This window comes from Neovison vison, chromosome 2, assembly GCF_020171115.1.
Source record: "Neovison vison isolate M4711 chromosome 2, ASM_NN_V1, whole genome shotgun sequence".
In the NCBI taxonomy this organism is placed as follows: domain Eukaryota; kingdom Metazoa; phylum Chordata; class Mammalia; order Carnivora; family Mustelidae; genus Neogale; species Neogale vison.
The window spans coordinates 196,073,128-196,098,872 of record NC_058092.1 but is presented as its reverse complement, the minus strand read 5'-3'; the positions used below and the strand labels follow the sequence as shown (position 1 = coordinate 196,098,872).

Genomic DNA, 25,745 nt, shown 5'->3' with positions numbered 1-25,745 from the left:
ATGGAAGAGGAAAATACCTTCTACATAAATAGTATGCTAAGGGCAAGGAATCAAAAAGCATTATCTACTCTAAGTGCAAGTATAAAAAAATAAATTTATTTTTAACAAATAAAAAGTAAATACTTAGGCTTTGCAGGCCCACAGACAAAATCAGTATACCACATAGGTACTTACAGAATCATTTAAAGTATAATCACCTAAAATGTAAAAAAACATTTTTCAGGCTGTGAAAAACAAGGTGGTTCGCCAGATGTAGCTGGCTTATATGACAGAGTTTGCTGACCTGCTCAATGCAGATAATTGCAAGTAGTTTGTTAATACTTGTTATGGACTATTTGTATTTTCCCAAAGTTCTTATACCGAAGCCCTAACCCACAATATGAGTCTATGTGAAGGTAGGGTCTCCAGGGGGTAATTTGTTCTAGTCAGAGTCAGGATAGTGGGAACCCTATGATGGGATTAGTGTCCTTATAAAGAAGAGAAAGAAATGGGAGCACACACTCTTTCTCTCCTACCATGTGAGTATATAGTAAGAAGGTGGCTATCTGGAAGCAAGGAAAGGGGTCTGTCTTCATCAGGAAATGAATCTGCCAACACGTTGATCTTAGACTTCCAGCTTCCAAAACTGAAATAAATGTCTGCTGTTTAAGCCACTCAGTCTACAGTGTTTTGTTATAGTAGCCCTAGGTGACTAAGACAACACTCAGAGAAGTAGATCTATATCATGAACAACTATTTAGGTCATATTAAGGCGTCTAGACTTTATGTCAATGAAAGAGGTATGACTGATAAGTTTTCACAAGTGGTAAATTGAAATTTACATTAAAGAAATATTCTGGTTGCTGTGTTCAAAATGAATTTAAATAGGAAATAAAGGGACGCCTGGGTGGCTCAGTGGGTTAAAGCCTCTGCCTTCGGCTCGGGTCATGATCCCAGGGTCCTGGCATCGAGTCCCGCATCGGGCTCTCTGCTCAGCGGGGAGCCTGCTTCCTCCTCTCTCTCTCTGCCTGCCTCTCTGCCTACTTTTGATCTCTGTCAAATAAATAAATAAAAATCTTTTAAATAAATAAATAGATAGGAAATAAAAAGCAGTTTGTGGCTATTGCAGAATCCATGTGACATGATGGTGGCCTGGCATTAATCAGTGTCAGTGAGAATGAAGGATAAGCAGTTACAAAACATACTGAGGAGTCAGGATCTATAGAACAAAATCTCACTGAGCAGTAAGGAAGGAGCCACAAATAACTCCTTGGTTCCTGGCTTGAGAAACACATGGATAATTCCTATTCACTGAAATAAAGTATAAAAAAAAAGAAAACCAAAACCGGTACGAGGTAAAAGAATTAATACCTAATTTTAGAACCTGGTAATTTTGATATGCTTGCTGCATCTTTGGAAGACATGTTCAGCAGGGGACAATATAAGTGAGATGGGCAAGAGATCTGAGGTGTGGGTCTCAGCACCTCAGAGATGACATACAAAGCCGAATAAGGAGTTGAAGACTGGATTCCAACATCTGTCTTAAACAATGTTCCCCTATTCATCTTTATAGGAGATCTATGCTTCTCAGAGTTATATCAGAGATATTACTGAGACCTTTCAGTAAGGAAGCAGGCAAAAGAGAGTAAGTAAAAAAAAAAAAATGATCTATTGTAATTTTTCTCTACCAGCTTATAAATCTGTCATCTGCACAGGTAAGAATTATTATAGAAAGAAAAAAAAAAAACATGCAGAGTGGAGACTGGTTAACGTGGGAAAGAGTTTCTGTTCCATATTTGTTATGCCAGGATCCTCTAACTGGCGAGCCAGGACTTCTTGACAGCCAACATCCACATGTACCTGTTTAAGTTGGGAGACCATCTAATAAGACCATTAGCTGGGAGTATGACCAAAAAAAAAAACCTTAAATCTGTATATTCTGGCTCCCAGAGATTTCCCACAAGCCTCACTGGAATTAAAACTCTGAATACATACTAGCAGAATCATCATAGAATTTCCTTGACCTCTGAGAATACTTTTCCATTCAAATAGAGCAAGCTGGTAGGTCAGTTCTTTCTTCCATGAATCCCTCTTTCACTAATAAATTGAAGAAAGCCTTCACATTTTTGACAAATGAATAGCACTATCTATTTTAATTATCATGAAGTAAAATTATTTTTTTCTTATTGTACAGTTTATGAATTTTAAAATACATATTATTTTGTGTAAGCACCAATACAATTAGGACAAAAATAGTCTCTTCACCTGAAAAAAATCTTCCTTGTACTATCCAGCTATAGTTACACCCACCACCCACTCATATCCCCAACAATGATCCATTCTCCAACACTACAGCTTCGTCTTTTAAGAATGTCATATAAATGGAATCAGAGTTTGCAACCCTTTTAGACTGGCTTCTTACACTCAACAGAATACCTTTAAGATTCACCTAAGTCGAGGCACCTGGGTTTCTCAGTCAGTTAAGTGTCTATTATTTGGCTTAGGTCATAATCCCAGAGTCCTGGGATTGAGTCCTGCACTCAGCTCCTTGCTTGGTGGAGAACCTACTTTTCCCTCTGCCTCCTGCTCCCCCTGGTTGTACTTCACCTCCCTCTCTCTCTCTTTATCTCTCTGTCTCTCTGACAAATAAATAAATAAAATCTTAAAAAAAAAGAAAAAAGAATCACCTAAGTCACTGAATTTATCAATAATTCATTACTTTTTACTGTTGAGTGGTATTCCTTTGCATGGATGTACCAGTTTGTGTATCCATGTACTCACTGAAGGACATTTTTGGGGTTTTCCAGTTTCTAGCTGTTATAAATAAAACTATGACAAACATTCATGCACAGGTTTTTGTGTGAATATAAACTTTCATGCCCAGGAGTAGTGGGACTGCTGGGTGACAGAGTAAATAGGTTTAAATTCTTAAGAAACTTCTAAGCCATTTCTGAGTTGCTGTATGGTTCTGCACTCTAGTTGTCAGTGGGACTGGCCTTTTCCATATGCCCCTCTACAGCCTGACTGCAAAACTGAAGAGAGCAGATCTTGCTCCCAAATTAGAACCTCAGTACCTGTTTCCAAAAAGCTCAGCGAAGACCTTATTCCAAAAAATTGAGTTTCTCTGTTCTAACCTGTCTGGGGTTACCTGAGTGACTGACACAAAATACATGTGTTTGTTTTACCTAGCTTGGAATTCACACAGTGTAGAAAAGTTATGGGCATTGCTCAAAACCACTGGGAGACAGACAATCCACAATCACCCTGGAACAAAATATTACAGTTGACAAACATAAATGAATAGTGAAGCCACAAAAAAAAGTCCACAGTAGGATGCATTCTCAGTAAAGGCCTAAGAGGACCCAAAGCTTTCAACTCTAGATGATCTCTAGGCTCAGAAAAAGTAGTAAGTGAAGGTTAAGGCAGAGTTGTAAATCATCAAGCTAAGCACTGAAGGAGTACCCAAAAAAGGAGCCAAAATGCAAAGATGAAAAGATAACAAGTTTTTTTTTTTAATTCTGACTTTGAGAATTTTTTACTCTCCTGCTTTGAATTCTTCCTTCTTCTCTGTCACCCTCCCTTCTTCTTTCCCTCCTTCCCTTCTCTCTTACTCTATTTCTCTCCTCCTTTTGTCTCTTTTGTTTATTTTTGGCATTTAAGGAAATCCCTGCCTAAAACACAGCTAAAGTAATACAAACTTCTCAGACTAAACATGATGAGCAAAAAGACTTTACAAAAATGGTTTCAAAAAATTACTTAAAAAGCAAACACCTTTAGCCTACAAGCAAGTAACAAAACAAACCCTAAGAAGAGTGCAGAATATGATTTCCAGTATTGCCACATTAAAATATTCAAAATGTCTATTTTTCAATAAAAACTTTGGGTCATGCAAAGAAAGTATCATCCAGTTACAGAAAAAGAAAAAGTAATAACAGAAATGATCCCTGATGAAGCTCAAGCATTGAACTTTGTCTACTGACAGCCTTTAAAACAACTGTCTTTGATATATTCAAAGAACTCAAGAAAACCATAAGCAAAGAATATTTAACCAAGTACAGAACATGGGTAAAGAAGAAATATAAAAAAAAAAAAAGAAATTCTGCAGTTAAAGTATGACAAATGAAAAATTGACTAAAACTCTTGAGTATACATCCACAATAACTGAAAGCAGGATCTCAAAGAGATATATACACACCCACATTCACTGCAGTATTAGTTATAAAAGTCAAGAGGTGGAAACAATCCAAATGTCCACCAAAAGATGAATGGGTAAATGTGGTATATACATATAATGCATTATTATTCTCCTTTAAAAAGAAGGAAAGCTTATGACATGCAACGACACAGATGAACCTTAAGGACACTTTGCTAAGTGATACAGGCCAGTCACAAAATGACAATACTGCATGATTCCACATATATGAAGTATCTAGAATAGTCAAACTCATAGACACAGAAAGTTAAATAGTGGTTATTAGGGACTGGGAGGAGAGGGAAAAGGAGAGCTGGTTGTTCATTGAATACAGAGGTTCAATTATGCAAGATAAAAAAGTTCTAAAGATCTGTTCTACAACAACAGTTAATGCTACTGAACTATACTTTAAAATAGCTGAAATGGTAAATTTTATGTAATTAAAATTTAATTTAAAATTTAAAAATGTAATTTTTTACAATTAAAAATTAAGAAAGAAAAAACTTAAGAGTTAACACTTAAGAATTAAGAAATGATATAGTTGTGAACCCACTTTTTCACCTATCTACTTGATGCCAGTATTGTGATAAGCATTTTAAATACATTATCTTGATTTGGTCCTCATGAAAAAAAAAATATATCACAAGACTTTCAATAGCAGATTTGAACAGAGAGAAGAAAGAATCAACAAATCTGAAGATTTGTCCATTGCAATTATTCAGGCTACATAGAAGAAAGAAAAACAATAAAATAAATAAAATTTATTTTATAAACAAAAGGCCTGACCAGAACCACGATTAGATACCAATTCATACCAGTCAGAATGGCTAAAATTAACAAGTCAGAAAACAACAGATGTTGGCCAGGATGCAGAGAAATGGGAACCTTCTTACACTTAGGTGGGAATGCAAACTGGTGTAGCCACTCTAGAAAACAGTATGGAGGTTCCTCAAAAACTTAAAAACAGAACTACCCTACAACCCAGCAACTGCACTAACAGGTATTTATCCAAAGGATACAAACACAGTGACTTGAAGGAGCACATATACCCCAATGTTTATAGCAACAATGTCCACAACAGTCAAAATATATAAAGAGCCCAGATTGACAGATGAATGGATAAAGATGATGTGGTAAATATATTTTATATATTTTATATATAATGTAAATATATATATTTTGACTGTTGTGGACATTGTTGCTATAAACATTGGGGTATATGTGCTCCTTCAAGTCACTGTGTTTGTATCCTTTGGATAAATACCTGTTAGTGCAATATAATAAATACTATATATATATATATATATATATATATATATTACTCAGCCATCAAAAAGAATGAAGTCTTGCCATTTGCAATGATGGAGATGGAACTAGAGGTTATTATGCTAAGCAAAATAAGTCAGAGAAAGAAAAATACCGTATGATTTAACTTATATGTGGAACTTAAGAAACAAAACAGATAAAGGGGAAGGGAAGGAAAAATAAAATAAGATAAAAACAGACAGGGAGGCAAACCATAAGAGACTCTTAACATAGGAAACAAACCAAGGATTGCTGGAGGAGAGGTAGGTAGAAGGATGCAATAACTGGCTGATGGGCATTAAGGAGGGCACTTGATGGAATAAGCACTGGGTGTTATATGCAACTGACAATGAATCACTAAATTCCACCCCTGAAATAATACCCTATATGTTAACTTAACTGAATTGAAATTAAAAGATTTGTTAAAAGCCTGAGAGATTTCTGAAGATACTGTCAAGGTATTCCAACATATGCATGATTAAAAACTTCAGAAAAAAAATGAAAAACAGGGACGCCTGGGTGGCTCAGTTGTTTAAGCGGCTACCTTCGGCTCAGGTCATGATCCCAGCGTCCTGGGATCGAGTCCCACATTGGGCTCCTTGCTTGGCAGGAGCCTGCTTCTCCCTCTGCCTCTGCCTGCCTCTCTGTCTGCATGTGCTCGCTAGCTCTCTCTCCCTCTATCCCTGACAAATAAATAAATAAAATCTTTAAGAAAAAAAAGGGGGGGCACCTGGGTGGCTCAGTGGGTTAAGCTGCTGCCTTCGGCTCAGGTCATGATCTCAGGGTCCTGGGATCGAGTCCCACATCGGGCTCTCTGCTCAGCAGGGAGCCTGCTTCCCTTCCTCTCTCTCTGCCTGCCTCTCTGCCTACTTGTGATCTCTCTCTGTCAAATAAATAAATAAAATCTTTTTAAAAAAAATAAAAAATAAAATAAAAAAAAGAATGAAAAACAGGCAGAAAGAATATCTGAAAAAATAATAGCCAAAAATTTCTCAAATTTGAAAAAAGATAAGGATTTACACATTGAAGAAACAAACTGAATTACAAGAAGAATAAATGCAGACAGCATACCAATTTGAATTATATTCAAATTGTCAAAAGCCAAAGAAAAGATGTAAAGCACCAAGAGAAAAGCAAGGCACCGTATGCTAGGGATCCACAGTAAGATAAAAAGCCAAGTTCTCATCACAAAGCAGGGAGGCCAGAAGCCTATGGGATTACCTGTTTAAATTAAAGCGCTAAAAGAACACTCAACCGGGCGCCTGGGTGGCTCAGTGGGTTAAGCCGCTGCCTTCGGCTCAGGTCATAATCTCAGAGTCCTGGGATCGAGTCCCGCATCAGGCTCTCTGCTCAGCAGGGAGCCTGCTTCCCTCTCTCTCTCTGCCTGCCTCTCTGTCTACTTGTGATTTCTCTCTGTCAAATAAATAAATAAAATCTTTAAAAAAATAAAATAAAATAAAATAACACTCAACCAAGAATTCTCTATCCAGGAAAACTACCCTTCAAAAATAAAGGAGAAATTAAGAGATTACCAAATAAAAACAAAACCAAAAAACTGAGATTGTAACTAGTGAATTTGCCTTATAAAAAATTCTAAGGGGATTCATACAGACACAAATATATTAAAAAAAAGAATTATATGTTAATGTGTACACAATGTATTAAGATGTAATTCATGACAATAACATGAAAAAAAGGAAAAAATTGTATAGAAACAGAGTTTTTGTATACAACTGAAGCTAAGTTTGTATCAATCCAAACTATGTTGTAAATTCAGGATTTTCACTGTTAATTCCTAGGTAACCAAAAAAATATTTTAGATATAAACATTTGAAAAATTAGACAAGAATCAGAATGGTATATTGCAAAAAATCAATTAAACTCAAAAAAGCAGCAAGTGAAGAAATAAGAAAAAGTATAAGACATGCAGAAAAAATAGCAAAATGAGATAATGAAATCATTCCTTATCAAATCATATCCTTATCTGTGACTACTATAAATGGAAATAGGTTAAATATCACAAATGGCAGAGTGGTTTAAAAAAAAAAATCAAACTATATAGTAACCTTAGACTCACATTGCATCCAAAGACACATATAAGTTAAAAATAAACATGCAAACAGGAACCAGAAGATAGCTGGGTGGCCACACTAGTAGCAGACAAAATACATTAAGTCAAAAATTATTATAAGAAACAACAAAGAAAAAAAAAAGAAACAACAAAGGATATTATATATTGATAACAGGTGAATTAACCAAGAAGATATAACAATTATAGACATGTACATACCAATCAACAGAGCAAAATATATGCAGCAAAGACTGACAAATTTGAAGGAAGAAATAAAGAGAGGTCTACAATAATACCTGGAAATGTCAATACTATGCTTTCAATAATGAACAGATTATCTGGATAGAAGATTGTTATGGAAATAGAGAACTTGAACAATACTATAAACCAATTGGACCTGGAAGATAAGTATACATATAGGTACAAGTACAGATACATGATATTTAAGTATATACAACACATAATATAGATTTATATTTATAAGTATTATATTATGTAAATATATAATTGCATAATATATAAACATAAATATATTATCACATTTATATTACACATTACGTGTTATATATAAAAATACAAACATATATGTACACATATACACACAAAATAAAAAAATTTACCCCACAAAAGCAGCACACACGTTCCTCTTATGTGCATGGGGCATATTCTCCAAGATATAACATGTTATTCACAAAATAATCCTCAACAATAAACTGAAATCACAAGAAAATCTTCTTGGTCCAAATGTAATGAAATTACAAATCATAACAGAAAAGACCTGGAAAATTCACATATATGGAAACTGAACAATGCATTTTTAAAGAACTTTGCAATAGTTTTATATTTTTAATAAAAATATGGAATGCTTCACAAATTTGTATGTCATCCTTGCCTGCGAGCTATGTTGATCTTGCCCAAATTGTTTCAATTTTAGTAAATGTGCTGCTGAAGCTAGAACTGAACAACATATTCTTAATCAACTGATCAAAGAAAAACCATGGGAAAAATCAGAAAATACTTAGAGAAAAATCAGAGCAAAAATACAACATACCAGAACTTATAAAATGGAGCAAAAACCGTATTCAGAGTGAATTTTTTTTTCCAATTTATTTATTTTCAGAAAAACAGTATTCATTATTTTTTCACCACACCCAGTGCTCCACGCAAGCTGTGCCCTCTATAATACCCACCACCTGGTACCCCAACCTCCCACCCCCCCCACCACTTCAAACCCCTCAGACTGTTTTTCAGAGTCCATAGTCTCTCATGGTTCATCTCCCCTTCCAATTTACCCAAAAGCACATACCCTCCCCAATGTCCATAACCTTCCCTCCTTCTCCCAACCCCCCTCCCCCCAGCAACCCACAGTTTGTTTCGTGAGATTAAGAGTCACTTATGGTTTGTCTCCCTCCCTATCCCATCTTGTTTCATGGATTCTTCTCCTACCCACTTAAGCCCCCATGTTGCACCACCACTCCCTCATATCAGGGAGATCATATGATAGTTGTCTTTCTCCGCTTGACTTATTTCGCTAAGCATGATACGCTCTAGTTCCATCCATGTTGTCGCAAATGGCAAGATTTCGTTTCTTTTGATGGCTGCATAGTATTTTTTTTGCAGCAAATGCCTATCTTAAAAAGAGAAGAAAAATCTAAAACCCAAGAATCTAACTACAGCTTATGGAACCAGAAAAATAACAGAAAACTAAACCTCAAAGTTAACAGAGGAAAATAAAATAAAGATCATGCAGAAAAAAAAATATAATAGATAACAGCAAAACAGAAAAACTAATGAAACCAAAAGCTGGTGATATATTTATCACAAATATGACAAACCATTAACTATACTGACAAAGAAAAAAAGAAAGACAAAACTATAAAAATAACTAAAATCAGAAGCAAAAATGGGGACATTACTACTAATGTTACTAAAACAAAAAGGATTTTAAGAGAGTATTATGAAAAATCTGAGCAACAGTACACAAATTAGACAATTAAGATAGATGGACAGGGGCGCCTGGGTGGCTCAGTGGGTTAAGCTGCTGCCTTCAGCTCAGGTCATGATCTCAGGGTCCTGGGATCGAGTCCCGCATCAGGCTCTCTGCTCAGCAGAAGGCCTGCTTCCCTTCCTCTCTCTCTGCCTGCCTCTCTGCCTACTTGTGATCTCTCTCTGTCAAATAAATAAATAAAATCTTTATAAAAAAACAAAAAAAAATAGATGGACAAATTTGTAGATGCACAGAAATTACCAAAATGACTCAAGGAAAAAAATAGAAAATCTGGACAAACTTAAAACAAGAGACATGATCAGTAATCCACAAACTTCCCCCCACAACAACAACAAAAAACTCTACCATATCAGATGGCTTAACCGGTGAATTCTACCAAAAATTTAAAGAATTAACATCATTCCTTTCCAAACTCTTCAAAAAAATACAACACTTCCTAACTCATTCTATGAACCCAAAATTACCCTGATACAAAGGCCAAACACTACAAGAAAAGAAAACTACAAACCAATATCCTTTTGATATGGATATAAAGATATAATATACTAATAAATTCAACCAATCAGCATAATAAAAAGATTGTACAACTGGGAGTTATCCCAGGAATACAAAGATAATTCCACATGTAAAAATCAGTGTAATATACTGCATTTATAGAAGGAAAGAAAATAACCACATCACCTCAATTAATACAGAAATAGCATTCAACAAAATTCATCATCTTTTCGGGGCGCCTGGGTGGCTCAATAGGTTAAGCCACTACCTTCGGCTCAGGTCATGATCCCAGAGTCCCAGGATCAAGTCCCACATTGGGCCCCCCGCTCATGGGGAGTCTACTTCTCCCTCTGATCTTCTCTTATTCTCTCTCTCACTCTCTCTTTCTACAAAAAATTCTTTAAAAAATAAAATAAAATAAAGGTATTTATTTTTTTAAATTAGAGACATCTGCAGTACCCCACTGCAAGTGAGACTGGTTTCACAAATTTAGTTTGACAAGTTATCAAAGAAAGAAACAAATAGAAAAAGAAACACAGAACAACAAAAACAAATTTCGAGGGAAAATCAAATCTATAATTGGTACAACATGCTATCTAAAATATCCAATTTTGAAAGAAATAAGAAAGAGTGATCCATATTTTAGGAGAAAAATCGTCCATAGAATTGTCCATAGAATTTGGAAGTTTCTAAATGTTCTCATATGTTGCTTAATAAACAATAGACAAATACTTCAAAACAGCTACTATATTAAAAGAAGTAAAGGAAAGCACACTTAAAAAAAAATTAAGGGAAGTATGTAAACAATAGAAATAAATTCCATACAAATTTTAGGATTATTTGCTCCAGCTCTTTGAAAAATACCAGTGGAATTTTGATCAGAATGGCATTAAAAGTATAGATTGCTCTAGGCAGTATAGACATTCTAACAATGTTTATTCTTCCCATCCAAGAGCATGGAATGATCTTCCATCTTTTTGTGTCTTCTTCAATTTCTTTCATGAGTGTTCTGTAGGTCCTCGAGTACAAATCCTTTACCTCTTTGGTTAAGTTTATTCCCAGGTATTTATGGTTTTTGGTGCTATAGTAAATGGAATCGATTCTCTAATTTCCCTTTCTGTATTTTCATTGTTAGTATATAAGAAAGCCACTGACTACTGTACATTGACTTTGTATCCTGCCACATACTGAATTGCTCTATGAGTTCTAGTAGTTTGGGGTGGAGTCTTTTGGGTTTTACATATAAAGTATCATGTCATCTGCGAAGAGAGAGAGTTTGACTTCTTCACTGCCAATTGGGATACCTTTTATTTCTCTTTGTTGTCTGATTGCTGTTGCTAGGACTTCTAATACTATGTTGAACAATAGTGGTGAGAGCGGCATCCTTGTCATGTTCCTGATCTCAACAGGAAGGCTGTGAGCTTTTTCCCATTAAGGATGATATTTGCTGTGGGTCTTTCATAGATAAATTTTATGAAGTTGAGGAATGTTCCCTCTATCCCTATACTCTGAAGCGTTTTAATCAGGAACGGATGCTGGATTTTGTCAAATGTTTTTTCTGCATCAATTGAGAGGACCATGGATATTTGCAAATGACAGTACAGACAAAAGGTTGATATCCATGATCTATAAAGAACTTCTCAAACTCAACACACACAAAACAGATAATCATATCAAAAAATGGGCAGAAGATATGAACAGACACTTCTCCAAAGAAGACATACAAATGGCTACCAGACACATGAAAAAATGTTCATCATCACTAACCATCAGGGAGATTCAAATTAAAACCACACTGAGATACCACCTTACACCAGTTATAATGGCCAAAATTAGCAAGACAGGAAACAAAGTGTGTTAGAGAGGATGTGGAGTAAGGGGAACCCTCTTACACTGTTGGTGGGAATGCAAGTTGGTGCAGCCACTTTGGAGAATAGTGTAGAGATTTCTTAAGAAATTAAGAATAGAGCTTCCCTATGACCCTGTAATTGCACTACTGGGTATTTACACCAAAGATACAGATGTAGTGAAAAGAAGGGCCATCTGTACCCCATTGTTTATAGCAGCAATGGCCATGGTTGCCAAACTGTGGAAAGAACCAAGATGCCCTTCAATGGACAAATGGATAAGGAAGATGTGGTCCATATACACTATGGAGTATTATGCCTCCATCAGAAAGGATGAATACCCAACTTTTGTAGCAACATGGACGGGACTGCAAGAGATTATGCTGAGTGAAATAAGTCAAGCAGAGAGAGTCAATTACCATATGATTTCACTTATTTGTGGAACATAACAAATAACATGGAGGACATAGGGAGATGGAGAGGAGAAGGGAGTTGAGGGAAATTGGAAGGGGAGGTGAACCATGAGAGATTATAGACTCTGAAAAACAATCTGAGGGTTTTGAAGGGGCAGGGGGTGGGAGGTTGGGGGAGCCAGGTGGTGGGTATTAAGGAGGGCACGTATTGCATGGAGCATTGGGCGTGGTGCAAAAACAATGAATTCTATTATGCTGAAAAGAAATTTAAAAAAAAAAAAGAGAGAGAGATAGAAATTATGAAGAAGACCCAAAGGGAATTTCTCAAGTGGCAAAGGACAGTAACAGTAATTAAAATTTAAAATTTTTACTAAGGCAAAGATGGTGGTATAGTAGGAGGCCCCCTGGCTTGCTTTGTCATTCAAACATAGCCAGATAACTATCAAATCATAATGATACTGAAGAAAGCAACCTGAGGATTGATAGAACAAACTGCACAACTAAGGGACAGAAGAAGCCACTTCAAGGAAGATGGGAAGTATGGAGACTTGTGGAGGAGAAACAGATTGTGGGTGCTGTGGAGGGGAGGGAACCCTGGTTGTGGAGAAAGGTGAGAGTGAGTGAGTCGAGTACACAGGGATGAACACAAAGAGAAGAGTTCCCCAAAGCCATTGGCTCAGAGAAGGAGAGGGGGTGAATCTCCTGTATTGACAACCAGTGGGTCTCAGAAACTGTGGAGTTTCAAAGATCCCCAGACTTAGCTGTGATAGAGACCTGGGGACACTGCCTTACTCCTGAGCAGAAGCAAGCAAATGATCCCAGGTAGGCTGCATAAACTGAGGACTACCTAAGGGGACCAGGGAAAGACAGTTCATACTTTTTGGAGCACATCTGTGAGAGATGGCATTGTCTCTCCACAGACAAAAGAACCAGCGGGTACCATTTCCCTCTCCTGCCTCTTGGCATAAACCAAATTCAGTAAACAACACAGAACTGATACTGGCTATGTAACCTGCTTACACCAAGTCTGCCCCACTTTGCTCCACTGGTATGGCTTTTCTCAGGCAAGCTGGCTACAAGTATAATGGACCCCTCCCCCAGAAGACCAGCACAAACCCTGCATGCACCACACCTACAGACCATAAAGCTTGCAAAGCTTCAATTCTAGTGGAAAGAGAATAGGGTCTCTTTTAGTAAGCAGACAAAAACACACCTAATTAACACTCACTACACTGTGGTCAAGGTCCAAACACCCCACAGAGGCATGGAAAAATTCTGCAGAATTTCTCCTTGACTTAGACCTTTTAAAAATTTCCTTTAGCCTATACAGGTTTCAGATGAGTATTTTAGCCACATTGATTATAATAGCAGGTAGCAGATTTCAGTTAACATGTATGCTTGTTGAGAGTTTAGCTGAACTATTATTCCATCATATTGCTGCCTCGGCATACATTTTTGGCCAAGCTGCCTGCAAGAGCCTTAAACTGACACTAATCCCTTGTACAAGCACAAGCCCTAGATAAGAGTCCACAGTCACAAGCAAATGTAAGTTCCTTGCTTCCCAACACCTGCCCCTTGTGTAGCCCTTAGGAAAAACCCCTGTGAAGCTTCCCAAAACCCTTGCTCTTTATGGTCTCACCAGACAATCCACCTTAGCCCAGGAACCCCAAAGCACTCCACCCACAGACCCTAATAAATGCATGTGCCCCAGTCCCTCCCTCTTTCTGCATGTACCCTGCCTTGACCTTCTGTGTGGTACCTCAAGACAAGGGGTATACTTCCTCCAGGGCCGGTGAGCAGTACATTTCTTTTATCTTTGTTTCTCTTATGGTCTTTTGGCTCACCATCCAGCACCCTGGAGGCTCTACTTAAAAATGTTGATTTAACCAAATCATAACAATGTTTAGTAAATTGAAATGCCAAATGCATTGGTGATTTAGTGTAGTACCCTTGTAGGATGATGGGAAAATGACTGTATTTAATGCCTCCAACTGCTTCAGTAGTCTGAATTTCCTACTTTGAGATTCAATTTTCTGTCCTTAAAACCAGTCAAGTTACAGTTCATCAGCGACTGCCCATTTTAGCTGAGCATCAGACTTCTTGCACATTACGTCAAATGGAGCTTAATATGCTGTTTTCTAGGCCTAAAGTCAATGTTCACCCTCTCTTTTTCCTTGGCCAATTGGTTAACTTTGTATTCATTCTTTGAAACTCAACTCAGACATCACTTCCTCTTCAAATCCTTATACACACACACACACACACACACAGAGTTAACCTTCCCTTCTGCATTATTGAGACCACATGCATACTAATCATAGCATGCATATCACTTATAAAATTAAAGTATGATCATTTATAATCTGCCAATCATACTAGACTTTGTATTCATTAAGGACAAAGACAGCCTTATCCACATCAGTATCTTTAGCACTCAACAGTATGTCTGCAACATAGTAGAAGCTCCATACATAATTACTAAATTAAACTTCAGATTGTAATAAGCAACCTATAAGATACACAGTGAAGAAAATATTGAATTTAAAGGGTCACCACAACTATATTTTATAAATTTAAACTTGTTTTCAAATATAAAATTTACATTAATAGTCAAAAAAGAACCTACTATAATAATTGTATGCAAATGGAAGATTTACTAGTTAGGCAAAAAAATATATAAATTTTTTAAAAAATTAGTTTCCTCATCTCATTTTGTCCCCTTATCTTAAAAACAAGAACAAAAACAAAACCCGAGTTGCATTAAAACCTTCTATGTGTTCAAGTTCTGTATTCTATATCACAGCATAGCTGAAAGTATCAGTATCAGTTTGAAATTTTCATTTACCTATATTAAGACGGTCTCAACTTTCTGTAAGCAGTCCCTCCACTATGACATCCATGCCAATGTCACATTTTTAGTTACTTGTACCTTGCTATTATGACACGTGGTACCTTAGAAACTTACTCTGTAAATAGGTTATGTCACAATATGAATGGAAAAATACTGGATAGTATTAAACCGTACCTTTAAGTTTTTTTATTTATCTCAAATTAAGTGGCATGTCATCACAGCACACATTTCAACAAGTATATATTAACCCCTTACTTACTGCCAGAAGCCTAAGAGTGATAAGAGAAATCATGAAACATCAAGTCTATTCCAGTATATTCTACATAATAGGAGACTAAAAGCAACCAGACAAACCAGCATAAGATGACAACAACCCACAAAGAACCAGTCAAAGGAGTTTAGATTAGACATTACAAGTAATTGGGAAATCAATAGAAAAATAACAAGTCAAACCAACAATTTAGGACAATTTTGGCAGAATGAATAGAACCAACAATATTAGTACTTCTAAAGTCAGGAGTAACACTTTTCTCCCCTGCAGTTAACAAATAATTCAATTTTGCCAACTGTACCCACTAAACCTGTTTTCAAAATCACCCACCCCTCTAGGTCTCCACTTTGCCACTTTAGCCCAAGTAGTGCCTCTTTAGCCCAAGCCACTACTAACCTTCTTCAGGGACAGTAGCTTCCAGCATCTTGTCTAACTCCCTTCTAATTCAATTTTCATACAAAGCATTTTTTTTAAAGATTTTATTTATTTATTTGACAGAGAGAAATCACAAGTAGACAGAGAGGCAAGCAGAGAGAGAGAGAGGGAAGCAGACTCCCTGCTGAGCAGAGAGCCCGATGCGGGACTCGATCCCAGGACCCTGAGATCATGACCTGAGCCGAAGGCAGCGGCTTAACCCACTGAGCCACCCAGGCGCCCCCATACAAAGCATTTTTTAAATGAAAATCAAATTATGTCCCTTTCAAGCTTAAAACCCTCCATCAGTTCCCCATCAGTTTTTAGGACAAAGACCCAAATCCTTTGACCTCTGTAAGAGCTCTGTACTTATAACCTCCTCTCTTGCCTCTCCTCCCTTCTGTGTCAGTACTCAAGCTATAGTAAGTAGCCTTCTCCTAGTTCCTCAAATATTGCATAATCCTATCCTGCCTCAAGGCTTTCTCATATGCTGTTTACTAAAACAGGTAACATCCTTGCAACTACAAATGCCCTTTTAACCCTAGGGCAACTTAGCTTAAATATCATTTCCAAAAAATGCCTTACCTGACACCCACACTAGACCAGGTTTTCCAATAACATACTTTCATACTTTGTAGTTCTCCTCTGTAGAACTTTCCCCACTTATTAAGAGAAGATAGTTACTAAGTTAGCTAAATAGTTCAACTACATCTGCCTCATTAGGACACAAGCACCACTAAAATGAAAGGTATAGCTGCCTAATCAATGTATCGTCAACATCCTGCACAAAACAGTCACTTAAATATGTTGAATGGATTGACAGATGACTTCCACTGAAGGCCAGATAAAGAATGGTGCTAGAAATAACAACAAAAGAGCTTACACAGATTTATACTGAGTTTGAAAAATTAATTTCTGAACCTTTAAACTATCTGTAGTGTTCTAATGCAGGAGTCAATGAACTTTTCTAAAAGACCAAATAGTAGGGGCACTTGGCAGCTTAGTCAAGTAAGCACCTGACTCTTGACTTCAACTCTGGTCATGATCTCAGGGTCCTGGGATCATGCCCCATATTGGGCTCCACCCTTCTCCGCATGGAGTCTGCTTGTCCTCCCCCCCCCATAAATAAATAAATACAATTCTTTAAAAAGACCAAATCGTATGGTCTCTGATACAACTATTCAATCCTTCCATAGCAGCATGAAAGCAGCCACAGACTATATATAAATGAAAAGGCATGGTTATACTACAATAAAACTTTATTTACAAAAACAGGTTAGCAGCCTGCAGCTATAGCTTTGCTGGCCCCTATTAATATATCCCAAAGAAAAAGGAGGCAGAAGTTAAACAAATGTAAAAAAATAAAACTGCTATTTCATTATAAACTCATAAAGAAGCTTTTATTGAGATGCAATTCAAACTTTGCCCCAAACTTCGAACTCAGAATGGGTTAACATGTATTAATTAAAAGCACACATGGAATCTTCCCTTAATGGTCAGAATTAAGTATATCTCCTCTCTTAATCTGGATCATAAGTTTCTGTTGAGGCAGCAACTGTCTCTTTATTCATATGTATTTCTTAGTAACTAGAGTACAGAGCATACAGTGGAAATTTAAAACACATCCTAAAGAAATGAATGATCCATAGATTAGCCTTCCCCTTTTCATTCTTCTAGTCTACTACAGTTTGGTGCAGAGACAAGAGGAAAAGCAATTAATCTGTATGTTTTGATTTTCAAAAAAGGTATTCTCCAGTAAGACTGAAAAGGTACAATTTTACAAAAGGCAGACATTTAATAACATGGAGAAAACAGAATACAACAGTAAACATCACCTTCTTTACCTTAAAGAAGAAACCCAGTATAAATTTATGGTGCCACATCGTACAGTAGAGACAAAAAGCAAACTGGGAGCCAGTTTATTCCAAATTTTAATTCCTCTGTGTCTCTTAAGTGAAAATGTGACTTAACTTTTCTACACTTCAGTATCCTTATCTATAAAATGAATGAGTAAGAGTAAATGACCTCTATGTCAATTCTACAGTGCCTAATTTTTCTATATATGAAAGACTCTACAGAGCACATTGCCAAGTGGGTGAATGGAAACAAATGAAAAATCTCATAAAACTGAATAGTGAAGGGTGGGAAAGGGTAATATACAATCTCCACTGAGATAGGTATGACCAATAGATCTAAAATGGAAATTCGGAGTAAATGTATAAATTTCCAAAGTATATATAGGTCCAATGTCCAAAAAAACAAAAGCTGGGAGTTACAAAGTAACGCCATCCTCCTTTAATTTAAAATTATAGGGGCACCTGGGTGGCTCAGTGGGTTAAGCCGCTGCCTTCGGCTCAGGTCATGATCTCAGGGTCCTGGGATCGAGTCCCACATCGCGCTCTCTGCTCAGCAGGGAGCCTGCTTCCTCCTCTCTCTCTCTCTGCCTGCCTCTCTGCCTACTTGTGATCTCTCTCTGTCAAATAAATAAATAAATAAATCTTTAAAAAAAAAAATTATAGTTCATAGCAAAGCAAACCTAGCATGCTGAACAGATACATCTCAACAGAAACACAACAGAAATGTAGGATGATTAAAATAATCAAAGCAGTGAAAACAGTCCATAGGGACAAGACAAAAATGAACATATAACAAAAAATCCTTTTACCTCAGTCAGAAGAAATCCAGATCTGTAGTTATTTTAGGCAGCTATTGATGTAAGGCAATCGATAATATCAAACAAATATACTTATCATGTGCACTGTTAGTAAATAAAGACATTATACTTTGTAATCAACACTGCTAATTAGTGTTACACTTTATAATACTGGACACTATTTTCAAGTCAGTGTCTATAAATAATTTTTCTTAAAAATTGAATTAAAAATATCTAAATTTTAACAGACCAATTATTCCATCATCCCTTTAGTTGCTTTTCTTAGAAATCAGTCATCTTTAAAGTCCATGCCAATTTATAGAAAATACACACACATACACACAAGCTGCTGTAAGTTATTTCCAGTTATTGGAAGATATCAAATTTAAGAGTAAAAATATTCAAATATCTCCAGATAATAAAACCTATGATTAGCTACAGCGATGACAAACCTTCATGAAGGCCACTTCAATAACTATGTCATCAGTTTAGAATAACTTAAATTGAAAAAAATGAGTTTGGTTAAACTGTATTTAAAATTTACTATTTTATTTTTAGTACTAGAGCTAAATTTGTCAACCTCAAAAGAATTTCTTTAAATGAATAATCGTATTATTTTAAAAAACTCTATGTCTCTAGTTATACTAGGCAGAACAATGGTCACCTCAAAGATGTCCATACCTTAATCGCTGGAACCTGTGAATATGTTAGGTTACATGGCAAAGAAGAATTAAGGTTACGAATGAATTAAGATTGCTAACGTGATGGGACGCCTGGATGGCTCAGGTCATGATCCCAGTGTCCTGGGATCCAGCCCCGCATCAGGCTCTCTGCTCAGCAGGGAGCCTGCTTCCTCCTCTCTCTCTCTGCCTGCCTCTCTGCCTACTTGTGATGTCTGTCCAATAAATAAATCTTAAAAAAAAAAAAAAGATTGCTAATGAAGAGACCACAAAATAGGGCAGTATACTGGATTATCCAGCTGACTAGAAAGCCAAAGAAAGAGGCTCTCCTCTAGAACTTTCAAAAGGAAAGACTTACCCACCCTTATTTTTAAGTCTAGTGAGGGCTTGGGTCCCAAAACAGTAAGATAAGTTTGTGTTGTTTTAAGCTATTAAGATTTTTGGTCATTTGTCACAGCAATAAGAAAAATTAATATACCTATGATTTATAATTGTGTTTTTAATTAAAGTCTGAATCTGATTACAAAAACAACAATAAAAATCAGAATGCCTAGCATCCTTAATGAGATTTTCTAATAACAGTTACATAGTTTTTTATTGCTACAAACACACAACAAAGATAGTATTACATTGCTATATTTTTTTCCAAATAAATACTATTTTTTCTCTTTCCAGTCGTTTTGCAGTAGATGCCTCTTAAATCTTTATGGTTGAGCCAATCCCAGGTTCTCACAAATCCTTCCAACATAAGACACTGTGCACTTTCCTCATTAATCATAATTAGTTTCACTGACCATTATGATAAAGCTAATTCACATTTCCTAAAAATCACATCAAACTTTGAATTTAACCAGTGTTTGAAAAATAAAACTTTTTAGCTGTCTGGACACTTCTAGACCTAAGTTTCCATATTAACCACGTGAAATATAAATCACATAAATACATAAATCACATAAAATGCAGATTCTATAAAATTTACTACATATAGAAGCATTTTTCATGATTTTTATGAATTTTTTAATCATTTGCTTTGGCAATAAAACAGATATATGTACCAGTCTGGGAATGTTTATACTGTACCTATATTATTAAGATTAAGATGTCCAAGAGCATCTTCATAAATATTCTTTCAAATTGGCAAGTAGGATTGTGGGTGAAGGAGTGAGGCATGAGGAGTCAGAAACTGAGCAAGCTAAGGAAGACATACATACAGAGGGGCAGTGAACATAGGAAATCAGAACTCAAGTAATGTGATAAGAACTTCCATGCCCAGGTTGGTCTAGTTTTTCAGGGCTTGAGCACATCGGGGTAATGATGAGGGTGAAGAGGGAGCATCTGAGGCAGGAGGTTGGCCTTGTACGAGATATGAGAATTTAAGTAGAATATATGTGGGGGATGGCCCGATATGGTAAGTCAGAGCCCAAATAGGATAGAGACATAATCCAAGCATGCTGGTAACCCACTGTAGGGATTTCAGAGCCCAAATAGGATGAGAAAGACAAAAATGGGAAAGAGGAAGTGGTGGAAAAGAACAGATATCAGTTAAATAGAGGGAGATATATCAAGATATATCAAGTTAAATAGAGGAAGATATATCAAGAAAGGACAACAGAAGCAAGGTTTATCACCATCAGAGAAGGGAGGTTAAAAATACAAGAAGGAGAAAACTAGAATGAATCCAGTGGCATTGGATTGGAATTGGAGGTAATAGTATGAACCCATTGTTTTCAATATATATAGATAAAATAGAAACAAGTATTGATGTAAATGTATATGTATATAAACACACACACACACACACAGATACACACAGTATATTCCCTAGTTCAGTCCACTGATGATGCCTGGGAGCAGCAACTTTTCAACAACAGTGTGTACACGCAGCCTCCAGAATTTGACTACAAAAGTAGCATTTTCCATTGAAAAGAACCAGGGCTCTTGGAGGAATGGCTTTCTTTCCCTTTAATACATTTATGTATTTGTGAACAGTAAGTACTATTGTTTATACGTATTTTTACAACTTATATAAGTGATACATAATGTTCTGCAACTTTTTTTTAGTTTCTTTTTTTTTAAGATTTTATTTATTTACTTGAAAGACAGAGATCACAAGCAGGCAGAGAGGCAGGCAGAGAGAGGGGGAAACAGGCTCTCCACTGAGCAGAGAGCCCGATGCGGGGCTCGATCCCAGGACCCTGAGATCATGACCTGAGCCGAAAGCAGTGGCTTAACCCACTGAGCCACCCAGGCACCCTAGTTTTATATTTTTGTGGTACATGTGTACTACAAGTGTAAGTTCATTCATTCTTACTGCCGTATAATATATATAATATACTGTATAACATCACTTAAATGTTATTTTTTTTGTTTCCCCACGAATGGACATTTGAGTTATTATTATTCCAATAATAATAATGATGATGATGATGAAATAGTGCAGCAACGAACATTCTTTCTCATGTCTCTGATCATAAATGTTAGGGTTTCTTTAGGATATAAATCAAGAATAACATTACTGGATCAGAGCATATTGGATCTTCAACTTTACTAGATGCTGCCAAATATCTTCAAGAAAATGATTTAGCAATTTATTCTTCTCAGTAGTGAAGAAAGATTTCTATTGTTCATCATATTCACCCCACTTGCTATTATCTGACTAAAATTTCAGCCAGTCTAGTGAGTGTGAAATTGTATGTCTCAGTACACATTAGCAATTTATTATTTTATTATCTTCTATCTGTTGTATTGTTTTGCCTTCTCCTTATTGATAAGGAAAGTTTATTATGTGGTCTGATTTTAATTCTTGTTAAATGTGTCACAAATAAACTCTTAGTGGCTTTTAACCGTGTTTATTATTCTCTGTGTTTACTTTTAAATGTTGATGTAATTAATTTTTTAAAGATTTTATTTAACTCTTAGAGAGAGAGAATGAGCAGGGAAAGGGGCAGAGGTAGAGGGAGGGGAAGAAGCAGGCTCCCCACTGAGCAGGGAGCCCAATGTGGGACTCGATCCCAAGACCCTTGGATCATGACCTTTGCTGAAGGCAGTGCTTAACTGACTAAGCCACCCAAATGCCCTTGATGTAATTAAACTTAGTAATTTTTTTCTTTATGGTTTTTAGTGTGTGTTTGTATTAAGACATCCTTTCCTATCCTAGGACCATACAGGTATTTTGCATATTAAGAGCAGTATAGTACAGTGAGTAAGAGCCAGGGCTCTGGAACAAGCTAAATTAAAACTCCCATTCTGTCATGTACTAGCTGTGTATCTTTGGATTCTCTATATTTATTTCTTTTTTTGTAAGATGGAGATAATTATAGTGCCTACCTCTGGAGCTGGTATTAGGAAGGACATGCCTTAATAGTATAACAGCCATGTGATACCAGTACTGAGTATTTTGTGTATCATTTCTGACTATCTCATGGGGTTGCCATAAACATTAAATAAGGCCGTACATATACAATACTTAACGCCAGGACTATACAAGAGCTCAGTACACATCACTACAATACCACAAAGATGTTAAAAGATAAGATAATCCGGGGGCACCTGGGTGGCTCAGTTGGTAGGCATCTGCCTTCGGCTCAGGTTATGATCCTGGGGTCCTGGGATCCGGGCCCACATTAAACTCCCTGCTCAGCAGAAGGCCTGCTTCTCTCTCTCCTCCCTGCTCATGCTCTCTATCACTACCTCTGTCTTTCTCCCAAATAAATAAATAAAATATTTTTTAAAAAAATAAACGGTAACCCTGAATAACATTTTTTTTTTTTTTAAAGAGAGACAGCATGTGTATGCATGGGGTAGGAGGGTGGAGGGCAGAGGGAAAGGAAGAGGCAGAATCTTAGGCTGACTCCACACCCAGCACAAAGCCCAACATGGGCCTCGATATCGTGACCCTGAAATCATAACCTGAGCTGAAATCAAGAGTCAGACACTTAACCAACTAAGCCACCCAGGCACCACCTGAACAACTTTCACCAACAAACAATAACTAGATGAAATGGACAAATTCTCAAAAAGCAACACACACAAAAAAATACCTATGCATCTTAATGGCCATATCTACTTAAAACGTTATATCTGTCATTAAAAACCTCTCACAAAGGAAACTCCAGATTCTAAAGTTTTCATTTGGTGAATTTTGTAGACATTTAAGAAAAAGGAACATCAATTGTCCAGAAATTCCTTGAAAGGGCAAAAAAAACAGGGAATACTTCTCAGCTCATTTATGAAACCAGCACAACCCTGATACCAAATGTGAAAAGAAAAGAGAAAAAAAGAAAAGAGAAGAGCGAACCATCCTACTCATGAACATAAATGCAACAAATCTAAATAAACTATTAGGATATCAAGTCCAACAACATTTAAAAGAATAACACATCAAAACCAAGTGAATTTATTTCAAGAACAAAAGATGATTTAACATTTGAAAATCAAGAAATACAATCTACCACACTAACAGATAACATATAACAGGAAAAAAATTTTTGATGACTTTAATAAATGTAGAGAAAAATTAACATCTACTCACACACACACACACACAAAGAATCAAGCAAATGAAACAGAAAGAAACTCACTTAATCTGATGAAAGATACCTATAACCACCCCCACCACACACAAAAAGAAATATTAATGGTGGACTATTAAAACTTTGCTGAAATTATCTCACCATTTCGAGTCAACATTACGTTGGAGGTCCTAACACGTCCAATAAAAGAGAGAATGGGGAGATGGAGACTGTGCAAATGGTATGACTTCATAATATATGTAGAAATTCCAGGCAAATTATTAAAACTAATAAGTGAATAAGGTCACAGCTCAAAATACAAAAATCAAATATATCTGTACATATAACAAAAACTAAGAAAGTAAAATTTTAATTGTACCATTTATAACAATGAAATCAATTACTTAAAAATAAAGCATATATGGGGCGCCTGGGTGGCTCAGCGGGTTAAAGCCTCTGCCTTCAGCCCAGGTCATGATCCCAGGGTCCTGGGATCGAGCCCCGCATCGGGCTCTCTGCTCGGTGCAGAGCCTGCTTCTCTCTCTCTCTTTCACTGCCTGCCTCTCTGCCTACTTGTGTTCTCTGTCAAATAAATAAATAAAATCTTTAAAAAAAAATAATAAATAAAGCATATATGTACAAATTTTTATAGAATGCATCAGCAAGAAATATTTCTGAAGTCCCTAGTAAATGGAAGAATAGGGACGCCTGGTTGGCTCAGTGGGTTAAGCCTCTGCCTTCAGCTCAGGTCATGATCTCAGGATCCTGGGATTGAGCCCCGCACAGGGCTCTCTGCTCAGCAAGGAGCCTGCTTCCCCCTCTCTCTCTGCCTACTTGTGATATCTCTCTCTCTCTCTCTGTCAAATAAATCATCTTTAAAAAAAAAAAAAAAGGAAGAATACACCATATTTATGAATTGAAAGATTCACTATATTAAACATGTCAATTCTTTCCAAACTTATTTACAAAGTTAATGCAATGTCATTCAAAATCCCTGAAGTTTCTTTGTAGAAATTGATGTGTTCATTCTAAAAATTAAAGAGATTGCAAAAGGTGAGCTAGGGGAAACCTGGAAAAGAAAAAGCTATTAAGACTTAGATTACCAGATGTTAGTACCTAAAGCTACAGAAATACAAACAGCATAGCACTGACACAAGGATAAAAGAGGAGACCAATGAACTAAAACAGAGTCAAGAAAAAAATATTTTTTTTAAAAGATTTTATTTATTTATTTGACAGAGAGATCGCAAGTAGGCAGAGAGGCAGGCAGAGAGAGAGAGAGAGAGAGAGGAGGAAGGAGGCTCTCCACAGAGCAGAGAGCCCGATGCGGGGCTCGATCCCAGGACCCTGGGATCATGACCTGAGCCAAAGGCAGAGGCTTAACCCACTGAGCCACCCAGGCGCCCCAAGAAATATATTGATACAATCACTGATATGACAAAGGTAACTCTGCAGCAGAGTAGGGAACAAAAACTTTTCAAAAAAAGAAACCAAAATAACCTTGACTTCTCCTCGTAACATGCACAAAAATAATTTCCAGATGTCTCATAGATATAAATGTAAAAGGCTAAAAAAACTCTTAGAAGAAAACATTGAAAAATATCTTTAGGATTCAGGGTAAACAAAAATTTTGCAGTTTGAAACAGTGCTAACAACAAAGGAAAAAAATGTAAACTACACTATACTGAAATTGTTAATTTCAATTCAACAAAAGACACTATTAAGAGATTTAAAGGGGGGGGCACGTGGGTGGCTCCGTGGGTTAAAGCCTCTGCCTTCGGCTCAGGTCATGATCCCAGGGTCCTGGGATCCAGCCCCGCATCAGGCTCTCTGCTCAGCAGGGAGCCTGCTTCCTCCTCTCTCTCTCTGCCTGCCTCTCTGCCTACTTGTGATCTCTGTCTGTCAAATAAATAAATAAAATCTAAAAAAAAAAAAAAAAAGATTTAAAAAGGAACCCATATATATTAATTATATACATATACACATATATAAGTGTGTATGTATATGTGTAAAAAAAATTACATCCAAAATATATGAAGGAGTTTTTACAAACCA

At 36.5% G+C, this 25,745-nt stretch overlaps 1 protein-coding gene and 1 non-coding gene across 10 annotated transcripts in view; both read right to left on the bottom strand.

Annotated features, from left to right (window-relative positions):
- The window catches only part of CCSER2 (coiled-coil serine rich protein 2), a 193,678-nt gene that overhangs the window by 115,819 nt on the left and 52,114 nt on the right, over positions 1 to 25,745 (bottom strand). The window lies entirely within an intron of this gene.
- On the bottom strand, positions 8,399 to 8,505 carry LOC122901582. Its single transcript, XR_006383579.1, has one exon. It is a non-coding gene; the product is annotated as a U6 spliceosomal RNA (small nuclear RNA).